The 26,185-nt window shown below is 36.9% G+C and overlaps 1 protein-coding gene across 1 annotated transcript in view; it reads right to left on the reverse strand.

The window, feature by feature from the left end:
- LOC118023350 (protein FAM240B-like) overlaps nt 1-26,145 on the reverse strand; it is an 84,826-nt gene extending 58,681 nt beyond the window's left edge. Inside the window, exon 1 of the mRNA XM_035024480.1 lies at nt 26,100-26,145. The gene's annotated coding sequence lies outside the window, so the exon portion shown is untranslated. The remainder of the gene's footprint in view (nt 1-26,099) is intronic.
- Between the last annotated feature and the right edge of the window lie 40 nt (nt 26,146-26,185).

The following is a 26,185-nucleotide window of genomic DNA, read 5'->3' on the forward strand; positions in this document are numbered from 1 at the left end:
CTCCACACTGGGCATGGAGCCTGTTGAAGACTTTCTCTCTCCCTCTCACTCTGCCCCTCCCCTCCCCATTCTCTCTCTCTCTCTCAAAAAAAAAAAAAAAAAAAAGAAAACAACACAATAGAAGAGAAATAAAATATCTCTCTTGTCTAGAATATAGAAGAATATTTATGGCTATATATGGTATATGAACTCTGGATAAATTTTGCCTTAATTTTTCATATTACAGATATAAATTACAAAGAACTCCTTATACCATCTCTCTCAAGTTTGCCCAGAGGTTGAAATGAGAGGTATATAACAATCTAAAAATATATTTATTAGCAAATTAAGAATTCACTCAAACTTTAATGGTAGAAAAAGTTGTGCAGCTCTCAGTATAAGAAAGGGGAGGGTGAGAAAGAGCAGAAGGAAAGGTCATGGAATGAAAACTTAAGATAACCTACTTAAAATACTTGAAAATTTAATAAAATGCAAAGAGAGGGAAGATAATTCTCAATGTCTGAACAGCGTAAAGTCAGCAAATATAACAACTAGTGCACCCCTCACAGGTATTGGTCTTGACAAGTTGCAATTTTGAAGAAAATACATTTGAGAAAAGTTTACTCTGCACTTTAAAAAACTGGAGTCACAGATTTTAGGTTTTTTGAATCCTTTAAACGTGTTTACTGTTCCTTTCCAAGAAAGGACTTTCAAACTCCCCCACAGTAAAACAGCAGTTGCCACCTGCGCATTTTTTTCTACCATTGAGCATACCTAAGAACAAGTGCATGATATTAATTCCTATCTGATAATGTGCTCAGGGTTCTCCCTGAGGCACTGCATGGCTCTCATGTGAGAGCTTTTCTTATTAATATCATTAACAATCAATCAGTTTATGAAGGAATGTTCTTGGTGTCTGAAAATGCTCTTTGGTATCTTGACTTTTGGAATTTAATCTCTATTTCTCTTTTTTAAATTAATATATTTGTAGAATACAATTAGTAATCTTCTCTTGAAAAGAAAATTGATCATCTTTCAGCTTTGGGGTTTAAGTGTTCCCACAAAAACAGGAGGCGCAGCACTTCCACAGAAAGCTAAATTATATGTGCAATGACAGTGCACCCTGATGCAGATAACTGAGAATTATCAATAGAAATCTGTTCACCCCAGTCAGTGCCTGCAGTAATGGTCCTGGCAACCCAGTGGGTGACAGCTACAGCTCAGCTGGGGCTGGAGCAGGAAATGGCTCTTTGTATGAACAAAACAGGCTTAACTGTACTCCGCATTAAAAAAGTCTGCTGGGAAAATACTCATATTCACTGACAGGAGCTGGTGGGCATGTTTGCAGGATTACTAAGGCCTTTCCACACTCCCCAATGGTCCACACATCAAGAGAGTGTCTGGAGAAGAGGTTGGAGTATAGATTCTGGAGCCTCACAGGTCACATGGTCCTGCCACTCCCCAGTTGGGTGACTCAGGACAAGTCACTTACCCAACAATTCTGGCAGTTTCCACACCTGTATTATGGGGAAATTAATTCATGTTAAAAAGGATACTGGTCTGGCTATTTAGTAAAGCTGATCCCTCATTATTATTACCTCAGTCCCTGGCTCACTGTCATTAAACGACGGTTATTGATGGTGTGAATCAGAGCCCCCAGGTGTGTTACAGTGAAAAAGAGTTTAGTGTCACTGCAATAGTGCCTCTATCATTTCAGAACTCAGTCTCTATGAATGCCTTGAGGAGCAATGATGGAGTGCTCCCAAACTTGATGTGCAGAAGTCTTTATGCCCACAGTAAAGGCACATGAAAAGGGGAGGGTCCCCATGTGCATAAATTCAGATTATCCCCAAAGGAGACAGTGTGCTCTGAACTCTAATGCTTTTAGCAGTTAAGAGCTTTTCCAGAACCAAAGGATTCAGTAGGTCTGTAGGCCACTCTCTCCAGAAAGGATCTCTAAAGCTGTGATTGATTGCTCACCTTATCAGAAACAAAAGACACACAGATAGATGGTAGATGATGATCGATAGGTAATTATATGAACCATGCTACAATATACATAATACAATAATACATTGTGAGGTTTACTAAACATGTATAAAAATAAATACTAAAATAATAGATAAAAACAGAAAGCATTGTTTAATATTTCACTAATCATTCTGGCTGGATAACATCTCAGTGCACAATAGACACTTAGGATAAGATTAATTGTTCTTAATCCATATTTTAGGTCTTCCTGACTAATTTGGGTGGCTGAATTTTGTTAGGTCAGATTAGTTTGTCCTTGGTAATTACCAGAAAAATGACAAATAGAGTTTACAAGTAATTAGAATCTGCCAACTAAATATTCTCTCTGTTGTTCCCTATGCTTGTATTAATAGGACCTTCAATCTGCAGGTTCTTTGAAGGAATCTTTTTTAAGCTATTTGCCCATTTTATGAGAGTTATTTGGTCAAAACTAGATGATGTAATCAGTAAATCCACATAGAGGAGCACCTATAGTCTATACTATGTTACCATATGCTGAGAGTGAACCAGCAAGAAACCCCACCATCAGCTTTTCTGTGTTGGGGACAGCCCTCTATCAAGAACTATGCAAGGCCTAGGAATTTATTGAACTTGCAAACTAGCAGATAAGCTTATTACTGTTCCATGGATGCTGCAGAAGACACCACTTGGGTGAGAGACAACAGACTTCACTATTCATGACAAAAGCAATAGCAAGGGTTAAATGTCTCCAGCAGTTCCCCAAGTCCCTCAACTACCACAGGCATGATGCAGAGGGTCTACAATGGATGTCTGCACATGCCATAGGTTGCAATATAGTAGAGATATAGGGGAGCTGGGAAGATTCACCTTTTTACAGTGAACAGTAGTAAATCTCTTTTTCTGTGGGAAAATAGTATTTCACCTCTCAAGGTTGCTTGCTGTATGTACAGCCCTGAGAAATGCTTGCATAAAGAATAGTCAAGGCCTTGTATTCTTGTTATATCTAGACAGAATGTGCAGGGATGCTCAGGGTTCTTGGCAGATTGATTCTCCCAATACTTTTCTCTCAGGAGACTTCCTGAATCCCATGTAATAGAAAGCATCTGATAAGGACCATGGGCGGGAACCTGGCTGTTCTGCCTGTTAAAGATGAGTAAAGTATGCGTTCTTCTACTGAAATAAAGATGAATATTTAAAGGTAGGTTCTGATAGTTTCTTCCCACACCCAAATTGACTTTTTGTGTAATTCTTGGGGCACATATTTATCCCATTGGAGACCACTGCCTTGGAGGAATGATCTCAAAGTTTCTATTTATTTGACCAGTATACGAACAGAGCTCTTGGTGCACCAGAATTAAGACTTAATTAATACTTTTCTTTCTTTCTTTTTTTTTCAAATGAAGAATAAAAAATATCTAACATGATTTACATTTCTTCAAGAAAGACAACTTTAATATTATTCAAAGAAAGAACACTTAAAGCATTCATAATTTCAGAATTATATGCAGTTCTTTCTAATTGAACAAGTTAGTTTTAAGAGAAATTTATCATATTATCCTTACTGTTTTAATTGTCCTATGAACCTGGATGTCTGCTCGTTCTTGAACTGACATCTTGGAATTACTGTGTTCATAGTGCATAGCAAAGAAGTCCAGGAGACAGCTGCAAGTGTGTCCTGTGTCATGTTACTCATTCATTCTCTTCACTAATGCATTTTAAGGTCTTCAAAAGGTGCTTGCAAATTGATTGAGGAATGGGAGACCCTGAGGGGATAAAACCTACCAGTGTGAGAAGTGAGGCAGAGGTACTGCCTTTGGCAACTTCAGAAAGGAATGACCCAGAATCATTAATGGACACCACGTGCCGTATATTGGTTTGGAGGGACCTAGTGACTTAGAATTGAGGGTGGAGATCCTGACTGCAAATATCAAAGTAGATTTCAGAGAAAAGAATATTATAGAGGATATAGAGAGTCAATTATAATGATGAAAGGGTCAATTTACCAAGCAGACACAAACTGCTAAATTGTGTACATGCCTAATATCGTAGTTTCAAAATACCTCAAGAGGAAACGGATAGAATTTCAGGGAAAAATAGAAAAATCAACAATTATAGGGGTGCCTGGGTGGCTCAGTTGGTTGAGGGTCCGACTCTTGATTTCTGCTCAGGTCATGATCTTAGGGTCATGGGATCAAGCCCTACATTGGGCTCTGTGCTCAGTGGGGAGTCTGCTTGAAATTTTCTCCCTCTCCCTCTCACCTCGCCCCTCCCCCTCTTCATGCTCTCTCTCTCTCAAATAAATAAATAAATCTTAAAAAAAAAAGTATGCAGAGTAAAGTAAGGTAAAAATATCAGTGTGGAGGGCCCCTGGGTGGCTCAGTCATTTAAGTGTCTGCCTTCTGCTCAGGTCATGATCCCAGAGTCCCAGGATCGAGCCCTGCATTGGGCTTCCTGCTCAGTGGGGAATCTGCTTCTCCCTCTGCCCCCTTCACTCCACTCATGCTCTCTCTCTCTCTCAAATAAATAAAACCTTAAAAAAATCAATGTGGAAATCAAAAAAATAGCAAACACCAAAAAATTACAAAACTTTAATAAAACCAACTCAACAACAGTAAAGCAAGTAATTTGATTGAAAAATGAGAAGTCTCAAATAGACATTTTCCAAAAAAAGATATACAAGTGACTAACAAATACATGAGAAGATGCTAAACTACTAATCACTAGGGAAATGCAAGTCAAAAACCACAGTAAGATGAGAAATAACAAGTGTTGGCAAGGATGTGGAGAAAGGGCACCCTCATACACTATTGGTGGGAATGTAAATTAGTACAGAGTTATGGAAAATAGTATGGAGGTTCCTCAAAAAGTTAAAAATAGAAATACAATAGAATTCAGAAATTCCACTGCTGGTTATTGGAAAACAAAAACATTTAACTCAAAAAGATATATACACCCTTATGTTTATTGCAACATTATTTACAATAGCCAATAAATGGAGGCAACCTAAGTGCCCATTAGTAGGTGAATGGATAAAGATGTGGTATATATACATAATGGAATATTATTCAGCCATAAAAAAGAATGAAATCTTGCCATTTTCGACAACATGGATGCACTGGGAGGGTATTATGTTAAGTGAAATAAGTCAGACAGAGAGATATAAATATCTTATGATTTCACTTATATGTGGAATCTAAAAAGCAAAATAAATCAGCAACTTACAAACAAAAAACAGAAACAGATTTATAAATACAGAGAACAAACTGATGTTTTGTCAGAGTGAAGGGGGCTTGGAGGAATGACAAAAAAGGTAAAGGAAATTAAAAAGTACAAACTTCCAGTTGTAAAATGAATAAGTCACTGGGATGAAAAGTACAGCATAAGGAATATAGTCAATAGCATGGTGACAGATGGTAACCACACTTATTGTGGTGGACATTGCATAATGTATAGATTGTCAAATCACTATGTAGTACACCTGAAAATAATATAACATTTTATGTCAACTACAGTTCAATAAAAAATAATTATTATGAAACTAAAATCTTATTCTTTGAGAAATTCTATAGTATTCACAACAATCTATTCTGGCTGATCAGGAATTTAATAAATGTTTGTGGAATAACTGATATAAACAAAACATCTTGGTCTCTATGTGTATATACATTTAGTTTTCTTCATGTAACTTGAAGATCTTAAAAATAGTAAAGTGGACAATGTCTGAATGATAGACCAGTGTTTTCTTGGGAACTGGTATTTATAATGGACACCTCTGGGATAATTCACAAAAGCTGCCTTTCTAAGAGTTCATAGAAAAAACAAGAACTTCACTTAAATTTTATATCAGTACAGTATCATTCTAGAAATAGATGGCCCATACAAAGTGGTTTTCTGAAGGACATGTAATAAAGGGGATGCTTAGAGAGCTGTGGGAGGGGTGAAGGGTCTAGCAAGAGATGGCAGCCAGAGACTAGTAACAGTAGGAAGAATATTCCACCTCCAGACCTGAAGGGGCAGAAGAGAAAACATATTAGTGAAGCTTAGCTAGAGCAAAGTTGTGGAACAGGGTAAATATAAAATATTTTTTAAATAATTACTTAAATCTCTTTAAAAGATTGTCGGCTGATATGGTATAATAACATGTCAAATGTGTGAGAATAGCACAAAAGCCAAGAAGGGAGAAACGGAAATATACAAATGTAAATATTCTATATTGTACAGTAAGTGATATAATGTCTCTTTTTTTTTAAGATTTTTTATTTATTTATTTGACAGAGAGAGACACAGCAAGAAAGGGAACACAAGCAGGGGGAGTGGGAGAGGAACAAGCAGGCTTCCTGCTGAGCAGGGAGCCCAATGCAGGGCTCAATCCCAGGACCCCGGGATCATGACCTGAGCCGAAGGCAGACGCTTAATGACTGAGCCACTCAGGCACCCCGATATAATGTCTCTTGAAAGTAAACTGTGGTAAGTTAAAGATGTATACTATAAACCTGAAACAAACAATCAACACAGCTAATAATCCAACAAAGGAGATTGAATGGAATAACAAACAAAACAAAACAAAAAAACCTCAACCTAACAGAAGGCAGAAAAAGATGAAACAATTGAAAACACATAATAAGGTGATATATTTAAACCTAATTACATAAATAATAAAACTAGATGTGAAAGTTCAACAATGTGATTAAATAATTGGTTATCTATACTCAAAAAATTTAACTTCAATCCATACCTCCTATCAAAAAATAATTAAAGCATTTCATTAAAAAAGGGGAAATCCTATCTTTTGTGACAACATGGATAAATCTGGGAGACATTACGCTAAATGAAATAATCCAGACAGTGAAAGACAGATACTGCATGGTATCAGTTACATGTGGAGTCCAAGGGAAAAAAAAAAAGTCAAACTCAGAAGCAGAGTAGGAACATGGTTGCCAAGGTCTGGGGGGTGAAGGAAAAAGAAGAGGTTGGTAAAAGGGTACAAACTTTCAGGATTTAGTGTATGACATGGTGACTATAGTTGATAACATTGTATTGTACAACTGAAATTTACTAAGATAGTAGAATTTAAATATTCACACACACACACATACACACACAAAAGTAAATATGTGAAGTGATCAATGTGTTAATTAACTGAATGGGTGTAATCCCTCCACAATGTATACATATATCAAATCATGTTGTACCCTTTAAATATATTACAATTTCATTTGTTAATTAAACCTCAAAAACCTGGAAAAAATTAAAACACACTGTTGGTAAGAATTTCCCCTGGAAGAGGGAAAAAGACTGAACACACCAAGTGCTGGCAAAAATGTGGAGCAACTGTAACACTGGAGGGAAAGTAAAAATGATTTTGTAGTTCCATAACAAGGCAAACATACCATATGGCCAGCCATTCCAATCTTTGATACTTATGTAGAGAAATAAAGCATATGTCTGTACAAAGACTTGTCCAGGATATTTATAGAAGCTTTATATTTAATAACCAAAAACTAGAAACAACGCAAATGTCAACACATGCAATATATATGAGTCTAAATTTTGTTTTCTGAATGAAAGTTGACAAGATAGTATACCCTATTTAAATCTACTTATATAAAATTCTAGAAAATAAAAACTAAAGTCTAGTAACAAAAGCAAATCAGGCATTGCCTGAGATTTAGGGGGAAATGGAGTGGGATAGCAAAGAGGGATTCCAAAGGACTATGAGGAAATTTTTAGGGTGATTGATATGTTCATTATCTTGGAAGTGATGATGATTTCATGGGTGTGATCATGTCAACACTTACCAAACCTAAACTTAATGGATGTATAGTTTATTGTATGTCAATTATATCTCAATAATGTTGTTTAAATAAGGAATTTGTAAATGTCTTCCTTAGTGCAGTCCACTAAAATTAATGGGCACAAAGGCATAGAAATATTCTCCAAACCACACACTTACTCAGTGTCAACATTTCATAACTCAAGCCAAATGCTCTTCTTGTAATTCCAAACAATGTACTTGAAAGAATAACTTCACTGATAATTCAGTTGATAGATATCCCTAGAATAAAAGCTTTCCAGTATCACCAGAGCAAGGAAAATATTATGATGTCATAACTTCAATATGCAAATGTAAAAACAACACACTATACAGGTTAAGTCACTTTATTTTTTAAGTAAAATATCTCAGAGTACAGAAAATATTCTTGATAACATTTTATTTATAAGGTATATAATGTCACATGAGGGCAACTTGACTTTATTAACTTTCATGAAATAGTAATGCAGTATGATGTGTTTTACTTCTGGTGTTAGTTTTCTATTCCTCTATAACAAATTATTATAATTTTGTGGCTTAGAAAAATCCCCCATAATTTATGATCTCAGTTTCCATGAGTCAGGAGTCAATGCACAAGTTAACTGGTTCCTTGTCTTAGGGTTTGACTGGGCTAAAATCAAGATGTCAGCCAGAGGTACTATCTTATCTGAGTTTTAGGTACTCAGCTCACTGTAGAATTCAGTTCCTTGGGGCTGTAGGACTGCCTGCTGTTCCTTGCTACAGGGCTTTCTCCATAGCTTTATAGTTTGTTTTTTAAAGGTGAACAGGAAATTGTCGCTGCTGCTTCAAATTTTTCTTCAGGAAGGACCCAGTCCCTTTTAAGAGCTCACCAAATCAGATCAGGCCCACCCAGGATAATCTCCCTTTTTATTAACTAAGTCAACTCATTTCAGATTTTAATTACATCTTTAAATCCCTTCACCTTTATAATCTAATCACAGCTGTGAAATCCATCATCTTCACAGTCCTACCCATTCTCTAATATAAAGTATGTACCCCAGTGGGTAGGAATCTTGGGAATTACCTCAAAATTCAGAGTTCTATCCATCTCTTTAGATAAACTTCATTATGAAAAGTATATTTTTCTCAATGTTGCTACTAAAATTCAGGGTAATCATTACAGATTCTGAGAGAAGGGAGCACTTAAACATCAAAATTATACCAAATCCAGTTCTGGGAAATGCCTTCCCTCCTTTGTTCCCTTCCATCACAAGCTTGCCTCATATGTAGGTAAGCTTCACTGACAGTGGTGGCCCCAATATAGTATTCAGAAAAGGTGAGTGAACAAGACAGAATGCTGGAATATAGAAAGAAAATATCAAAACTTTTTATTTATTTATTTATTTATTTATTTATTTATATTATGTTATGTTATATTATGTTAATCACCATACACTGCATCATTAGTTTTTGATGTAGTGTTCCATGATTCAGTGTTTGCATATAACACCCAGTGCTCCATTCAGTACGTGCCTTCTTTAATACCCATCACCAGGCTAACCCATCTAGAACCCTCCCCTCTGGAACCCTGTTTGTTTCTCAGAGTCCATAGTCTCTCATGGTTTGTCTCCCGCTCCGATCTTCCCCCTTCATTTTTATTTTATCTCTTCCTTTTATTTTTGCTTTTTCTTTTTTTAATTTTTAATTTATTTATTTTTATTAACATATAATGTATTATTTGTTTCAGAGGTACAAGTCTGTGATTCATCAGTCTTACACAATTCACAGCACTCACCATAGCACAAACCTTCCCCAATGTCCATCACCCAGCCTCCCATCCCTCCCACCCACCACTCCAGCAACAGTTTGTTTCCTGAAATTAAGAATTCCTCGTATCAGTGAGATCATATGATACATGTCTTTCTCTGATTGACTTATTTCGCTTAGCATAATACCCTCTAGTTCCATCCATGTCGTTGCAAATGGCAAGATTTCACTTTTTGATGGCTGCATAATATTCCATTGTGTATATACACCACATCTTTATCCATTCATCTGTTGATGGACATCTAGGCTCTTTCCATAGTTTGGCTATTGTGGACATTGCTGCTATAAACATTGGGGTGCACCTGCCCTTTTGGATCACTATATTTGTATCTTTGGGATAAATACCCAGTAGTGCAGTTGCTGGGTGTATTTTCAACTCTATTTTCAGCTCTATTTTCAACTTTTTTTTTTTTAAGATTTTATTTATTTATTTGACAGAGAGAGACACAGTGAGAGAGGGAACACAAGCAGGGGGAGTGGGAAAGGGAGAAGCAGGCTTCCCGTGGAGCAGGGAGCCCGATGCGGGGCTCGATCCCAGGACCCTGGGATCATGACCTGAGCCGAAGGCAGACGCTTAATGACTGAGCCACCCAGGCGCCCTCTATTTTCAACTTTTTGAGGAAAATCCATACTGTTTTCCAGAGTGGCTGCACCAGCTTGCATTCCCACTAATGGTGTAGGAGTGTTCCCCCTTCTCCGCATCCTTGCCAACATCTGCCATTTCCTGTTTTGTTAATTTTAGCCATTCTGCCTGGTATGAGGTGATATCTCATTGAGGTTTTGATTTGGATTTCCCTGCTGCCGAGTGATGTTGAGCACTTTTTCATGTGTCTGTTGGCCATTTGAATGTCTTCTTTGCGGAAATGTCTGTTCATGACTTCTGCCCATTTCTGGGGCAGAAGATGGGATCATTTGTTCTTTGGGTGTTGAATTTGATAAGTTCTTTATAGATTTTGGATATTAGCCCTTTATCTGAATTGTCATTTGCAAATATCTTCTCCCATTCTGTTGGTTGTCTTTGGTTTTGTTGACTGTTTCCTTTGCTGAGCAAAAGTTTTTTATCTTGATGAAGTCCCAATAGTTCATTTTTGCCCTTGCTTCCCTTGCCTTTGGTGACATGTCTAGGAAGAAGTTGCTACAGCTAAGGTCGAAGAGGTTGCTGCCTGTGTTCTCCTTTAGGATTTTGATGGACTCCTGTCTCACATTTAGGTCTTTCAACCATTTTGAGTCTATTTTTATGTGTGGTGTAAGGAAATGGTCCAGTTTCATTCTTCTGCATGTGGCTGTCCAGTTTTCCAAGCACCATTTCTTGAAGAGACTGTCTTTTTTCCATTGGATAGTCTTTCCTGATTTATTGAAGATTAGTTGACCATAGAGTTGAGGATCCATTTCTGGGGTTTCTATTCTGTTCCATTGATCTATGTGTCTGTTTTTGTGCCAGTACCATACTGTCTTAATGATGACAGCTTTGTAATAGAGCTTGAAGTCAGGCTTTTGCTTTTCTTTTTCAACATTCCTCTGGCTATCTGGGGTCTTTTCTGGTTCCATACAAATTTTAGGATTATTTGTTCCATTTCTTTGAAAAAAGTTGATGGTATTTTGATAAGGATTGCATTAAATGTGTAGATTGCTCTAGGTAGCATAGACATTTTCACAGTATTTGTTCTTCCAATCCGTGAGCATGGAACGTTTTTCCATTTCTTCGTGTCTTCCTCAATTTCTTTCCTGAGAATTCTATAGTTTTCTGAGTACAGATTCTTTGCTTCTTTGGTTAAATTTATCCCTAGGTATCTTATGGTTTTGGGTGCAATTGTAAATGGGATCGACTCCTTAATTTCTCTTTCTTCTGTCTTGTTGGTGTATAGAAATGCAACTGATTTCTGTGCATTGATTTTATATCCTGCCACTTTACTGAATTCCTGTATGAGTTCTAGCAGTTTTGGGGGTGGAGTACTTTGGGTTTTCCACATAAAGTATCATATCATCTGCGAAGAGTGAGACTTTGACTTCTTTGCCAATTTGAAAGCCATTTATTTCTTTTTGTTGTCTGATTGCTGAGGGTAGGACTTCTAGTACTTTGTTGAATAGCAGTGGCAATAATGGACATCCCTGCCATGTTCCTGGCCTCAGGGGAAAAAGCTCTGAGTTTTTCCCCATTGAGAATGATATTCACTGTGGGTTTTTCATAGATGGCTTTTATGATATTGAGGTATGTACCCTCTATCCCGGTGCAGAGTTTTAATCAAGAGAGGATGTTATAGGGGCGCTTCAGTGGCTTAGACATTAAGCGTCTGCCTTTAGCTCAGGTCATGATCCCAGGGTCCTGGGATCGAGCCCCGCATCGGGCTCCCTACTCTGCAGGAAGCCTGCTTCTCCCTCTTCTACTCCCCCTGCTTGTGTTCCCTCTCTCCCTCTCTCTGTCTCTCTCTGTCAAATAAATAAATAAAATCTTTTTTAAAAAAAGAAAGAAAGAAAGGATGCTATACTTTGTCAAATGATTTTCCTGCATCTATTAAGAGGATCATATGGTTCTTGTTCTTTCTTTTATTAATGTATTGTAGCACATTGATTGATTTGCAAATGTTGAACCAACCTTGTAGCCCAGGAATAAATACCACTTGGTCGTGGTGAATAATCTTTTTAATGTACTGTTGGATCCTATTGGCTAGTATTTTGGTGAGGATTTTTGTATCCATGTTCATTAGGGATATTGTTCTGTAATTCTCCTTTTTGATAGGGTCTTTGTCTGGTTTGGGGATCAAGGTAATGCTGGCTTTATAAAATGAGTTTGGAAGTTCTCCTTCCATTTCTATTTTTTGGAACAGTTTCAGAAGAATAGGTGTTAATTCTTGAAATATTTGGTAGAATTCCCCTGGGAAGCCATCTGGCCCTGGGCTCTTGTTTGTTGGGAGATTTTTGATTACTGCTCCAATTTCCTTGCTGGTTATGGGTCTGATCAGGTTTTCTATTTCTTCCTGGTTCAGTTTTGGTAGTTTATATGTCTCTAGGAATGCATCCATTTCTTCCAGATTGTCTAATTTGTTGGCATATAGTTGCTCACAATATGTTCTTATAATTGTTTGTATTTCTTTGGTGTTGGTTGTGATCTCTCCTCTTTCATTCATGATTTTGTTGATTTGGGTCATTTCTCTTTTCTTTTTGATAAGTCTGGCTGGTGGTTTATCAATCTTGTTAATTCTTTCAAAGAAACAGCTCCTTGTTTCATTGATCTGTTTTACTGTTCTTTTGGTTTCTATTTCATTGATTTCTGCTCTGATCTTTATTATTTCTCTTGTCCTGCTGGGTTTTAGGCTATATTTGCTGTTCTTTCTCCAGCTTCTTTAAGTGTAGAGTTAGGTTGTGTATTTGAGACCTTTCTTGTTTCTTGAGAAAAGCTTGTATTGCTGTATACTTTCCTCTTAGGACCACCTTTACTGCATCCCAAAGATTTTGAACAGTTGTGTTGTCATTTTCATTTTTTTCCATGATTTTTTTTTCAATTCTTCTTTAATTTCCTGGTTAACCCATTCATTCTTTAGTAGGATGCTCTTTAGCCTCCATGTATTTGAGTTCTTTCCAACTTTCCTCTTGTGTTTGAGTTCGAGTTTCAAAGCATTGTGGTCTTAAAATATGTAGGGAATGATCCCAATCTTTTGGTACCAGTTGAGACCTGATTTGTGACCCAGGATGTGATGTATTCTGGAGAATGTTCCATGTGCCGTACAGAAGAATGTGTGTTCTGTTGCTTTGGGATGGAATGGTCTGAATATATCTGTGAGGTCCATCTGGTCCACTGTGTCTTTTAAAGCCCTTATTTCTTGTTGATCTTTTGTTTAGATGATCTGTCCATTCCAGTGAGGGGGTGTTAAAGTCCCCTACCATTACTGTATTATTGTCAATATGTTTCTTTGATTTTGTTATTAATTGGCTTATATAATTGGCTGCTCCCATATTAGGGGCATAAATATTTACAATTGTTAGATCTTCTTGTTGGATAGACTGTTTAAGTATGATGTAGTGTCTTTACTCATCTCTTATTAGAGTCTTTGGTTTAAAATAGAATTTGTTTGATATGAGGATTACCACCCCAGCTTTCTTTTGATGTCCATTAGCATGGTAAATGGTTCTCCACCCCTTCACTTTAAATCTGGAGGTGTCTTTGGATCTAAAATGAGTCTCTTGCAGACAGCACATCAATAGGTCTTTTTTTTTTTTTTTTTTAATCCAATCTGATACCCTCTGTCTTTTGACTGGGGCATTTAGCCCAATTACATTCAGGGTAACTATTGAAAGATATAAATTTAGTGCCATTGTATTGCTTGTTAGGTGACTGTTACTGTATATTGTCTCTGCCAGTCTGGTCTGTGTTACTTTAGGTTCTCTCTTTGCTTAGAGGACCCCTTTCAATATTTCTTGAAGGGCTGGTTGTGTGTTTGCAAATTCCTTTAGTTTTTGTTTGTCCTGGAAGCTTTTTATCTCTCCTTCTATTTTCAATGACATCCTAGATGGATATGGTATTCTTGGCTGCCTGTTTTTCTCATTTAGTGCCCTGAATATATCATGCCAGTCCTTTCTGGCCTGCCAGGTCTCTCTGGATAGGTCTGCTGCCAATCTAATGTTTCTACCATTGTAGGTCACAGACCTCTTGTCCCGAGCTGCTTTCAGGATTTTCTCTTTGTCTCTGAGACTTGTAAGTTTTACTATTAGATGTTGGGGTGTTGACCTATTTTTATTGACTTTGAGAGGGGTTCTCTGTGCCTCCTGGATTTTGATGCTTCTTTCCTTCCCCAAATTAGGGAAGTTCTCCCTATAATTTGCTCCAATATACCTTCTGCCCCTCTTTCTCTTTCTTCTTCTTCTGGGATCCCCATTATTCTAATATTGTTACACCTTATGGTATCCTTTATCTCTCGAATTCTCCCCTCATGATCCAGTAGTATTTATCTCTCTTTTTCTCAGCTTCTTTATTCTCCATCGTTTGGTCTTCTATATCATTAATTCTCTCTTCTGCCAAATTTATCCTAGTGGTTAGAGCCTCCATTTTTTATTGCACCTCATTAATAGCCTTTTTGATTGTGACTTGGTTGGATTTTATTTCTCCAGAAAGGGATTTTCTGGTATCTTCTATGCTTTTTTCAAGCTCAGCTAGTACCTTTATAACCATCATTCTGAACTATAGTTCTGACAATTTACTAATGTCCATGTTGATTAGATCCCTGGCAGTCAATACTACCTCTTGTTCTTTTTTTTGAGGTGAGTTTTTCCATTTTGTCATTTTGTCCAGAGAAGAATAGATGAATGAGAAAACAAAATGCTAAAAGGGTAACAACGACCCCAGAAAAATATACACTAAGCAAATCAGAAGAGACCCGAAACCAGGGTGTGGGGGGGGGAAGAAAAAAAGAAAAAGAATATGATCAGGCTGATGAATAGAACAGAGCCACACACTAGATTTTGGGTGTATTTTGGTCTGTTAGAAGAAACTGCCTCCCAAAATTTTAAAGAAAAACTTATATAAATTCAAAAATAAGGGTAAATAAAATGAAGGGATGAAATATGACTGTAAAAATGAAAATTAAAAAAAGATTTTAAAAAAGGAATTGATAAGAAGTTGGTTGAAAAAAGGAAGAAGTAAAATTTAAAAAAAAATAAAAAAGGAGAGCATGTGATCAGGCAGGTGAATAGAACAAAGCCATACACTGGATTTAGGGTGTATTTTGGTCTGTTAGAAGAAATTGCATCCCAAAATTTTAAAGAAAGAAAAACCTATATATATTCATACAAAAATAAAGTTAAACACAATGAAGGGATAGAAAATGACTGTAAAAATGAAAATTAAAAAAGATTTTAATAAAGGAATTGATAAGTTGGTTGAAAAAGGAAAGAAGAAAAATTCAAAAATATGAGAAAAAGTAGAAAAAGAAAAAAAATAAAGAAAATTTAAAAAATTAACTTTGAAAGATTAAAGAATCATGGGGGAAAAAGACATGAATTCTATGTGCTGTATTCCCCTAGTGCTGGAATTTTGCAGTTCTCATTGATCAGTAAACTTGGTGTTTGCTGGATGTTCTTGCTGATCTTCTGGGGAAGGGACCTGTTGCAGTGATTCTCAAATGTCTTTGCCTGAGGCAGAATTGCACTGCCCTTGCCAGGGGCCAGGCTAAGTAATCTGCTCGGGTTTGCTCTCAGTAGTTTTTGTTCCCTGAAGGCTTTCCATACAGCTTTAGAGGACAAGAATGAAAATGGTGGCCTCCTAATCTCTGGCCCCAGAGGAGCTGAGAGCTCAGGGCCCCACTCCTCAGTATGCCCTCAGAGAAAAGCAATCAATCACTCCTGTCTCCCTGGTCTTCGGCCACACTGTGCTCACCCCGCCTGTGACCAAGTGTTTCTATCTCTGGCATAGGACCCTGTTTGGAGTCTCCAAACCCAGTAGATTCCTGTGGCACACTCCTGTGCTGCTCCTGCTGGGGGAGGAAGGGGGGTCTCCCTGGATCTGCCCCTTGTTGGGCCCCTGCTCAAAGAGCAGTGGTCTGACGGTGCTGTGGATCATGGTTTATGACAACCCTGAGCTGAGAGGCCACTCCTCGGCTCACTCTTTGCAGCCAGCTTCCCTGCTGCAATACTTGGGAGCTCTGCCACACTCAGGCACCCTCAGTCTTTCTGTGACCTCAAGGGTCCTGAGACCACACTCTCCCAGAGAGGTTTCCACCCCCAGCTTAGCCACTGGACCAACGTCCCTCAGTGGAGCAGACTTCTAAAAGTTCTGATTTTGTTCTCCACTGCTCTATCACTTGCTTGTAGCCTGCTGATGGAGGTTCCCTCCCCCTACAGTCTATCTTCCCGTATATTGCCTCAGATTCACTTCTGTGCATGTCCTACCTTCCAGAAAGTGGTCGCTTTTCTGTTCATAGAGTTGCTGCTATTCTTTTCTTTGATCTGTTGAGTTCATAGATGTTCAGAATGGTTTGATAACTATCTAGCTGAATTCCTGGGGCCAGATGAAATTTAGGTCTCCTACTCTGCAATCTTGCTAGCCCTTTTTATCTCTTCCTTTTAAGGCATTTATATTTGTGTAATATTTATAATATAAAATTATAGAAAATTATTGTAGCCATGCAACTTACAAATAAATGAATACACATAATTGGAGATGTATGCTCAAAAACCGTCTTCTTATGGGAAGAGTAATGCAAATGATGGAGTACACTGATGGATCCAGATTCCACATCTTATTGATGGATTGATTGATTGATTGATTGGCTGATTTATAAATTCAATTAGTTAACATATAGTGCAATATTGGTTTCTGAAATAGAATTCAGTGATTCATCACTTACATACAACACAGGTCTTTTTAAAGGAATACACCCAGAATCCACCATAACCATGGATCCTGGATTCCTTCACCAGGAAAATCACATGTGGGACTTTTATCAAGAGAGAGTGAGGTCACAAATAAAACCTGAAAGAGCTGTTTAATCAAACTCTGAAATTCAGTAGCTCCCTCAGCCCACTTCTGCATTACATTCCAGTTTGTGAATCATTTTCCTTCACTCTGCTGCAGAGACCACACAGATCAAAGGGACCTTAAATTAATTGCAATGGTTGTGTCAGATAAGACAGAAAGATCAGCTTCAGAAAGGAGATAGAACGGAGCAATTACAAAGCCTGTCATGGCTGCAGAGCTACAAGGGTAAAAAATCCTCAACAGGATTACAGGGCAGCCTCCTGTTTGAGATGTTGACCACCGACATGCATTAGACCTCTTGGAGCAGGTGCAGGGAGCAGCAATGTAGGCAGAACAGGTTGGATAGTGTGCAAAATTTGTAGGGAAAGCCAACCTACAGTTGTACATGTGGTAGTTATCAATAAAGATTAATATTACAGTGACCTAATATGTTCACATGAATTAATATTCAGGTTATAAATATCAGGGCTTGACTTCAGAAGCCATCAGGGGACATAGCTAGAAAAATGTTGCTATGACATTATTGCTTAAGCTCTCCTCTAGGATTTTTATGGTTTTAGGATTTACATTTATGTCTTTAGTCCATTTTGAGTTTATTTTTGGGTATGGTATAGAAAGTGGTCCAGTTCCATTCTTTTGCATGTAGAGACCAGTTTTTCCAACACCATAGGTAGAAGATAATGTCCTTTTCCTATTGGATATCCTTTCCTATAATTTACTATAGTTTTTAAAGCATGTATTTTAAAGATTTCAGTAAAATTGATTATCTAATATAAAGTAGAAACATCTGTATTTGAGTCAGGAATGTCATAGTTTCCAAGTTTATTTTTCTTTATGTTTAATACTTTTATTGATGATGTAAATTGTGACACAGCTTGTATTCAGACCTTTCTATTTCATGAGTGTATATATCCAAACATTATTAAATGTTTAAACAAAAAAATATGAAGAAGCTTTTTTTTCCAATTACAAATTAATCATATAGAAAAAGTATACAAGATGTAATTCTGAGACAAGTAGGTGCCATTTCTTGGCATTTTAGTCTCTTCTGGTTACCTGTTAAAAAACTTTTAAAATTTACTTAAAGAAGACCAAGTAGCCAATCTTTCAGCCTCAATTCATGTTTTAGCTTATATTTGAAGACGAATCCCTTATTTTTGCTTTTGTCATTTTGTTGCATGGGTATTTTTCTGTTTGCTGGTTCTAGGGTATCATTCTTAATTCTAAGACATTATCATTAGCATAAAACAAGATGAAGTATTTAATCATTTCCCCCCTCCTAACAACCACAGAGCTATCTACACCAAAATATCAGAAATGATAAAACACTTTGTACTATTTTTTAAAAACATGGGAAGCTAAGAAAAGATACCCTGAGAATTACATTAACACTTGTAAAGTAAGCACAGAGCATCATTTGTAAAGTCTGATTAACTAAACTTTAAATGATATGTTCATATAACTTAACAGCAATTCAAAACACAATAAATAAAAATAAACTGATTTCTGACATGTAAAGAGCTTGGCAGTCATCACTTGCAACTTCACAATAAGAATAAAGCTGAACAAACTGAAATCCAACAACTCTTCTTATTCATCAGAGATTTGAGATCATAAGACAAACTATTGTCCTGGAAACTGAAGAAACGGGCAGTTATAGAGAATTACAACTTAACCAGGAACAGAAGCCCATAGCTTAAGTTAGTATATTTAAAGTATAATCGATGAATTTCTGGAGTCTCTGTGTGGACTAGGTTTTGATCTTAAAACGTGGAAGGAGCACACTCTTGAGGAAGTCCCTACACTTTCCATAGTTCTTCTTGAAATAACCCCACCAGTTTTTTACTATGAGTATCAGAGAAAAATCCTGTAGTGCTTCCCACAAGCAAAGAAGAAAACTATTTTCAAAAAATTAGGTTTCTTCCCCTTAACAAGAGCTTTCTTCCCCTTAACAAGGCCTGCCCTCAAGGAAATTATTTTACCATAGCCTAACATAAGAGGATTTTACCAAAACCCAACCAGTCTCAGGAAGGAAACACCAAAGTCCAGCCCTCCTTAGATTTTGACAAAAGAAGGAAAATACATAATTCAGGCCCACTAAAAGACTAAAACTTAATTATAGGTCTGCAAAAGGCTTGCTCTCCTCCCATGCATTATCACCACATTAATAGTGCTCCAGAATAATAGCAGGGGATTATAGCTGAAAGAATTGAAAGCCTCAGACCATATTTATGGTGTGTATGGATAACCAAAGACAACAGGGAAGACTAAAACAAGGACAGTAGAGGAAATTTTAGCCTCTAACATCACAGCTACAGCAAATAGTAAACACAGGCTAACTCTTAGCCAGATAAATATAAAAGCTTACACTAAAAACCAATCCACCTAAGCATCTTTCACCTACTATAAAAATAATAATTACATATATTTTTACTGTTAAAAAATTACAGGCAAAAACAGTCTGAAGGAACAAAGTAACCATCTGAACTAGACTCAAAATTGACAGAGATTTTGGAATTATCAGACTTTGAGTTTGGTTAATATACTAATGACTTTAATGGAAGAAATGGATAACATGCAAGAACAGATGGGTAAGGTAAGCAGAGACATGGAAACTCTAAGAATGAATCAAGAGAAAATGTTAGAAATCAAAAATACTGTAACAGAAATGAAGAATGTGTTGATGAGCTCAATAGACTAGACAAATAAGTGAAGTTGATCATAGGCCAATAGAAACTTCCAGAAGTTAAATGTAAAGACATTAATGAATAAAAACAATGGAATAAAATATACAAGAACTGTGGAATAATTACAAAAGGTATAACATACACATAATGAGGATTTTTTTTTTAAAGATTTTATTTATTTATTTGAGAGAGAGAGAATGAGAGAGAGCAAGCACATGAGAGGGGGGAGGGTCAGAGGGAGAAGCAGACTCCCTGCCGAGCAGGGAGCCCGATGCGGGACTCGATCCAGGGACTCTAGGATCATGACCTGAGCCGAAGGCAGTCGCTTATCAACTGAGCCACCCAGGCGCCCCCATAATGAGGATATTAAAGGTAGAAGCAAGAGAGAACACAAATACTTGAAGTAATAATGGCTCAGAATTCTCTAAATAACAGACACTATAGATCTGAAAAGCTCAGAAAACATCAATTATGAAACATTCAGAGAATGTACACCTAGGCATATCATATTCAAACTTCAGAAAATCAGAGGCAAAGAAAATATCTTGAAAGAAGTCAGTGGTAGTGATAGTGATGTGAAACCTTAGATATAGAGAAACAGGACAAGAATTACTTTGGACTTCTATTCAGAAACCATTTAAGCAAGAATAAAGTGATGTGAAATATTTAATGTTGAAAAAAACCTCACCAACATATAGATTTTGTGTATGATATACAACTTTATGCCTAAAAATTTGATAACCTAGATAAAATGAACCAATTTCTTAAGAGATGCATTCATTAAACACACAAAGATAAATATATAATCTTAATAGGCCAATATCTATTACATAAATTTAATAAATAATTAATAATCTTTCCAAAAAATGCTCCAGGCCAATATGGTTTCACTGGTGAATTCTACAAAAAAATTAAGGTGGAAATGATACCAATTCTATACAATTCATTCATAAAATACAGAAGAGAAAACAATTCCTAACTTGTTCTCTGAGGCCAACATTAGCCAACTCAAGTCAGGCAGACATTATAATTCAGAAAAAGTACAGAATACGTGAATGTAAATGCATTACCCCTTAACAAAATACTAGCAAATTGAGTCCAAAAATGTATAAAAGCAATTATGTACCATAACCAAGTGGGATTTATCCCTAGTATGCAAGGCCATTTCAATATTGAAAATCAATTAATGAAATCAATGATATCAACAGGCTAAAAGAAGAAAAGCATACAATCATATCAATAGAAACATAAAATGCATTTGACAAAACCCAACATGGATTCACACACAAAAAACTCTCTCAGGAAATAAGGTATAGAGGCAACTTCTCAACTTAATAAAGAACATCTATAGAAAACTGGCAGCTAACTTCCCACTTAATGCTGAAACTAAATGATTTTTCCCAAGATAAAGAACACGAGAAAGATGTCCCCTTTCATTACTCCCACTCAACATAGTACTGGAAATCCCAGCTCATGCATCAGAATGAATGAATGAATGAATGAATGAATGAATGAATAAATAAATAAATAAATAAATAGCATATAATTGGGAAGGAAGAAATAAAGTATCTTTGTTCACAGATGTTATTATTTTCTGCGTCCAATAAAAAACATCTGGAACTAAAAAGTGAATATAGCAAGATTGTAGGATGAAGTTGTTATTACATAAAACTCAATTATCTTCTTAAACCAGCAATGCACAACTGGAATTTGAAATGAAAAACACAGGGGTGCCTGGGTAACTCGGTCAGTTAAGTGTCTGACTCTTGATTTCAGCTCAGGGTCATGAGATTGAGCCCCACGTTGGGCTCCACTTGAGATTCTCTCTTTCCCTCTCCCTCTGCCCTTTTACAGCGCCCCCCCCAAAACAAAAAACAAAAACACACATACTGTTTACAACAAAATACTTAGGAATAAATTTAACAAAATATGTACAAAATCTATATGAGGAAACTATGAAATAAATCAAAGAACTAAATAGATGGAGACATTCCATATTAATGAATATAATTCTCAATATTGTTAAGATGTCATTTCCTGGGCACCTGGGTGGCTCAGTCGGTTGGGCGACTGCCTTCAGCTCAGGTCATGATCCTGGAGTCCCGGGATCGAGTCCCGCATCAGGCTCCCTGCTCGGCGGGGAGTCTGCTTCTCCCTCTGACCCTCCTCCCTCTCGTGCTCTCTGTCTCTCATTCTCTCTCTCGCAAATAAATAAATAAAATCTTAAAAAAAAAAAAAAAAGATGTCATTTCCAACTAATTTGATCAATAGATTCACTCAGTCTCAATCAAAATCACAGAAAGTTATTTTGTAGATACCATCAAATTGATTCTAAAATTTATATGGAAATGCAAAATGTCCAGAATAGTCAACCCAATATTGAAGAACTAAGTCAGAAGACTGACACTATCTAATGCCAAAAATTGCTACAATGCTACAGTGATCAAACCAGTGTGGTGTTGGAGAAAGAATCAACCAAAAAATTAATGGAATAGCATACAGAGCCCGGAAATAGACTCACACAAATATTGGCAACTGATTCTTGACCATGGAGCAAAGATAATTCAATGAAGAAAAGATAGTTTTTTCAACAATGGCAATAGAACATTTGGACATCCACATGCAAAATACATTATGTATGTGTATATATACACACACATACACAGACCTAACACATCTCACAAACAACTCAAAATGGATCATAATTCTAAAAACAAAATGCAAAACTTTATATAAAACTTCTATATTATAACATGAAAGAAGATCTAGGTGACTTTGAGTTTGGTTATGAATTTTTAGGTAACATCAAAGCACAATCCATGAATGAACAAATTGTTCAGTTTGGCATCATTAAAATTAAAAACTTCTGCTATGTGAAAGAATGTCAGGAGAATGAAAAGATAAGCCACAGACTGAGAGAAAATATTGCAAAGATCATATCTAGTAAAGGAGTTTTATCTAAAATAAACCAGAACTCTTAAAACTCAACAATAAGAAAATGAACAACCCAATAAAAAAATGGATGAAAGAGTTGAACAGATACCTCACAAAATAAGATATACTTATGACAAATAGGCATATGAAAAGAAGCCCAGCATCACATGTTATTACAGAATTGCAAATTATGAGATACCACTACACACCTATGCGAATGGCCAAAATCCAATGCACCAACTACACCTAATGCTGGTGAGGATTTGGAGCAAGGGAACCTGTCAGTCATTGCTGATAAGAATGCAAAATGATACATTCACTTTTGGAAGACAGTTTGGCAGTTTCTTATAAATTTAAACACGGTTTCCACTATACAATCCAACAATTGCTCTCCTTGCTATTTACTCAATTGATTTCAAATCTTATGTTACATACAAAAGCCTACACACACACACACACACACACACATTTTATTTTGTGATTGTAAACACCTGAAAGCAACCAAGATGCTTTTCGATAGAAGAGTGTATAAACAAACTGTGTTCATCCACATAATGGAATTTTATTCAGCAATAAAAAAGAAATGAGGTATTAAGCCATAAAAAGACAGGGAGAAAGCTTAAATGCATATTCTAACTGAAAGAAGCCAGTCTAAAAAGACTACTTACTATATGATTTTAACTATATGACATTCTGGAAAAGGCAAAACTATTGAGACAATAAAAAGATAAATGGATGCTAGGAGTAGATACCACCTCACACCAGTCAGAATGGCTAAAATTAACAAGTCAGGAAACGACAGATGTTGGTGGGGATGCAGAGAAAGGGGAACCCTCCTACACTGTTGGTGGGAATGCAAGTTGGTGCAACCACTCTGGAAAACAGTATGGAGGTTCCTCAAAAAGTTGAAAATAGAGCTACCATATGATCCAGCAATTGCACTACTGGGTATTTACCCCAAAGATACAAAAGTAGGGATCTGAAAGGGTACGTGCACCCTGATGTTTATAGCAGCAATGTCCACAACAGCCAAACTGTGGAAAGAGCCAAGATGTCCATCGACAGATGAATGGATAAAGAAGAAGTGGTATATATATACAATGGAATATTAGGCAGCCATCAAAAGGAATGAGATCTTGCCATTTGCAACAACGTGGATGGAACTGGAGGGTATTATGTTGAGCGAAATAAGTCAAACAAAGAAAGACATGTATCATATGATCTCACTGATATGAGGAATTCTTAATCTCAGGAAACAAACTGAGGGTTGCTGGAGTGGGGGGTGGGGTGGGAGGGATGGGGTGACTGGGTGATAGACACTGGGGAGGGTATGTGCTCTGGTAAGCGCTGTGAATTGTGCAAGACTGTTGAATCTCAGATCTGTACCTCTGAAACAAATAATGCAATATATGTTAAGAAAAAAAAAAAAAAGAAGAAGAAGAAGGTAGCAGGAGGGGAAGAAAGAAGCGGAGGAAATCAGAGGGGTAGACGAACCATGAGGGACGATGGACTCTGAAAAACAAACTGAGGGTTCTAGAGGGGAGGGGGGTGGGAGGATGTGTTAGCCTGGTGGTGGGTATTGAGGAGGGCACATTCTGCATGGAGCACTGGGTGTTATGCACAAACAATGAATCATGGAACACTACATCTAAAACTAATGATGTAATGTATGGGGATTAACATAAGAATAAAAAAAAAATTAAAAAAAAAATGGATGCCAGGAGTTCAGGAAGGGAAATCCAGAGGGAAGAAGTTGAGTAGACACAGTACAGATTCTTAGGGCAGTAAAACTGTTCTTTATGTTTTAGGGCTATGAGACTGCTATGATAATGTAATAGTGGGTATTACAGTGGATGACATTATTTATTTGGCAAAACCCATAGAACTGTACAACACAAAAAGTGACTGCTGATGTCAACTGTGGACTTTAGGTAGTAATACTGTATCATTCATTAATTGTAGAAAATGTACTACACTAATGTAAGATGTTAATAATAGAGGGTACAGTGTGTGGAGTGATGAGAGGGGATACATAGGAACTCTACTTTCTGCTCAATTATTTTATAAGCTTAAAACTACTCTTAAAAAGTCTACCGGAGGGCGCCTGGGTGGCTCAGTTGGTTAAGCAACTGCCTTCGGCTCGGGTCATGATCCTGGAGTCCCGGGATCGAGTCCCATATCGGGCTCCTTGCTCGGCGGGGAGTCTGCTTCTCCCTCTGACCCTCCTCCCTCTCATGTGCTCTCTCTCTCTCTCTCTCATTCTCTCTCTCAAATAAATAAATAAAATCTTTAAAAAAAAAAAAAAAAAAAAAGTCTACCGGAAATTTCTTTTCGTGTCCTTAGGTCTCAAATTTGTTAAAAAACGTCTGAGGTGTGCATGCATTAATTTTGAAAGAAAATTTACTTGTGGAACTGCAAAACTGATAATAATAATTTTCTTATTTTGGGTTATATGTATTTTCATGTATTACTTGTGTAATTTTGAGCAGCTAACTTACCCCACCTCTACTCCCCAGGTAAACCCTGCCAAGATATGACTCTTATGTTAATGCTTGCTCCATTTTCTAGTATTTGTTATATTGCACAAGCAGTATTCACAAGAGATACTTGTGTGTACCCAGGAAACTTGATTTTAAAAGGTATACTTCTGGAAGGGCAGTAAACTCTTCCTAACCCTCTTCCCACCACCACCACCACCACCAGTTGCTCCCATTTTTACTATGTGTTAAAAATAAAGTCAAACATTCAGAATACTAGTAAAATGAACATCATATACGTATTACAGTTTTTAACAATTCTTAACTTAGCCATATTTTCTTTTTCTAATTGTTATGCTGAATTTTAGAAAGTAAATTATATATGATTTAATAATCGAATATTTCTTTTTCTTAATGTTTTAAGTTTTTATTTAAATTTCAGTTAGTCAACATATAGTGCAATACCGGTTTGAGGAGTAGAATCTAGTAACTCATCACCCACCCACACCCACCCCGCTCCCACACACACACGACACCCAGTGCTCATCACATCAAGCGCCCTCCCTAACACCCATCACCCATCCCGGCCATGTCCAGCCCACCTCGCCCTCCCCTCAGCAACTCCCAATCTGCTCTCCACACTCAAGAGTCTCCTGTGGTCTGCCCCCTCTCCCTTCTTTTTTTTCTCCTTCCCCTATGGTCATCTGTGCTGCCCCTCAAATTCCATATGATATTTCTGTATGTATCTTTAAAAATAAGAACAATTTCCTCCATCCTCTAAATATTAATCACACTAACCAAAGTAATGGTAATTCTCTTTTGTATTTCTAATATCTAGTCTATATTCGTTTCTCCAATTGTAGTCTCTTGCAACTGTTGTTTTTTTCCAACTAGGATCCAATCGAGAACCATGCTTTGCAACATGTTGTCATGCCATAAAGTTAAAGTCTAATCCACAATACCTGGGGATTCAGATAAAAGTTTCCAAAGGTCAGATCCAATTGTGACGTCTCACCTCACTACTTGAGGAGGAAACGCTTCTAAAATT

This window comes from Mirounga leonina, unplaced genomic scaffold (genome assembly GCF_011800145.1).
Source record: "Mirounga leonina isolate KUSES-001 unplaced genomic scaffold, KU_Mleo_1.0 Mir_179, whole genome shotgun sequence".
Lineage (NCBI taxonomy): Eukaryota > Metazoa > Chordata > Mammalia > Carnivora > Phocidae > Mirounga > Mirounga leonina.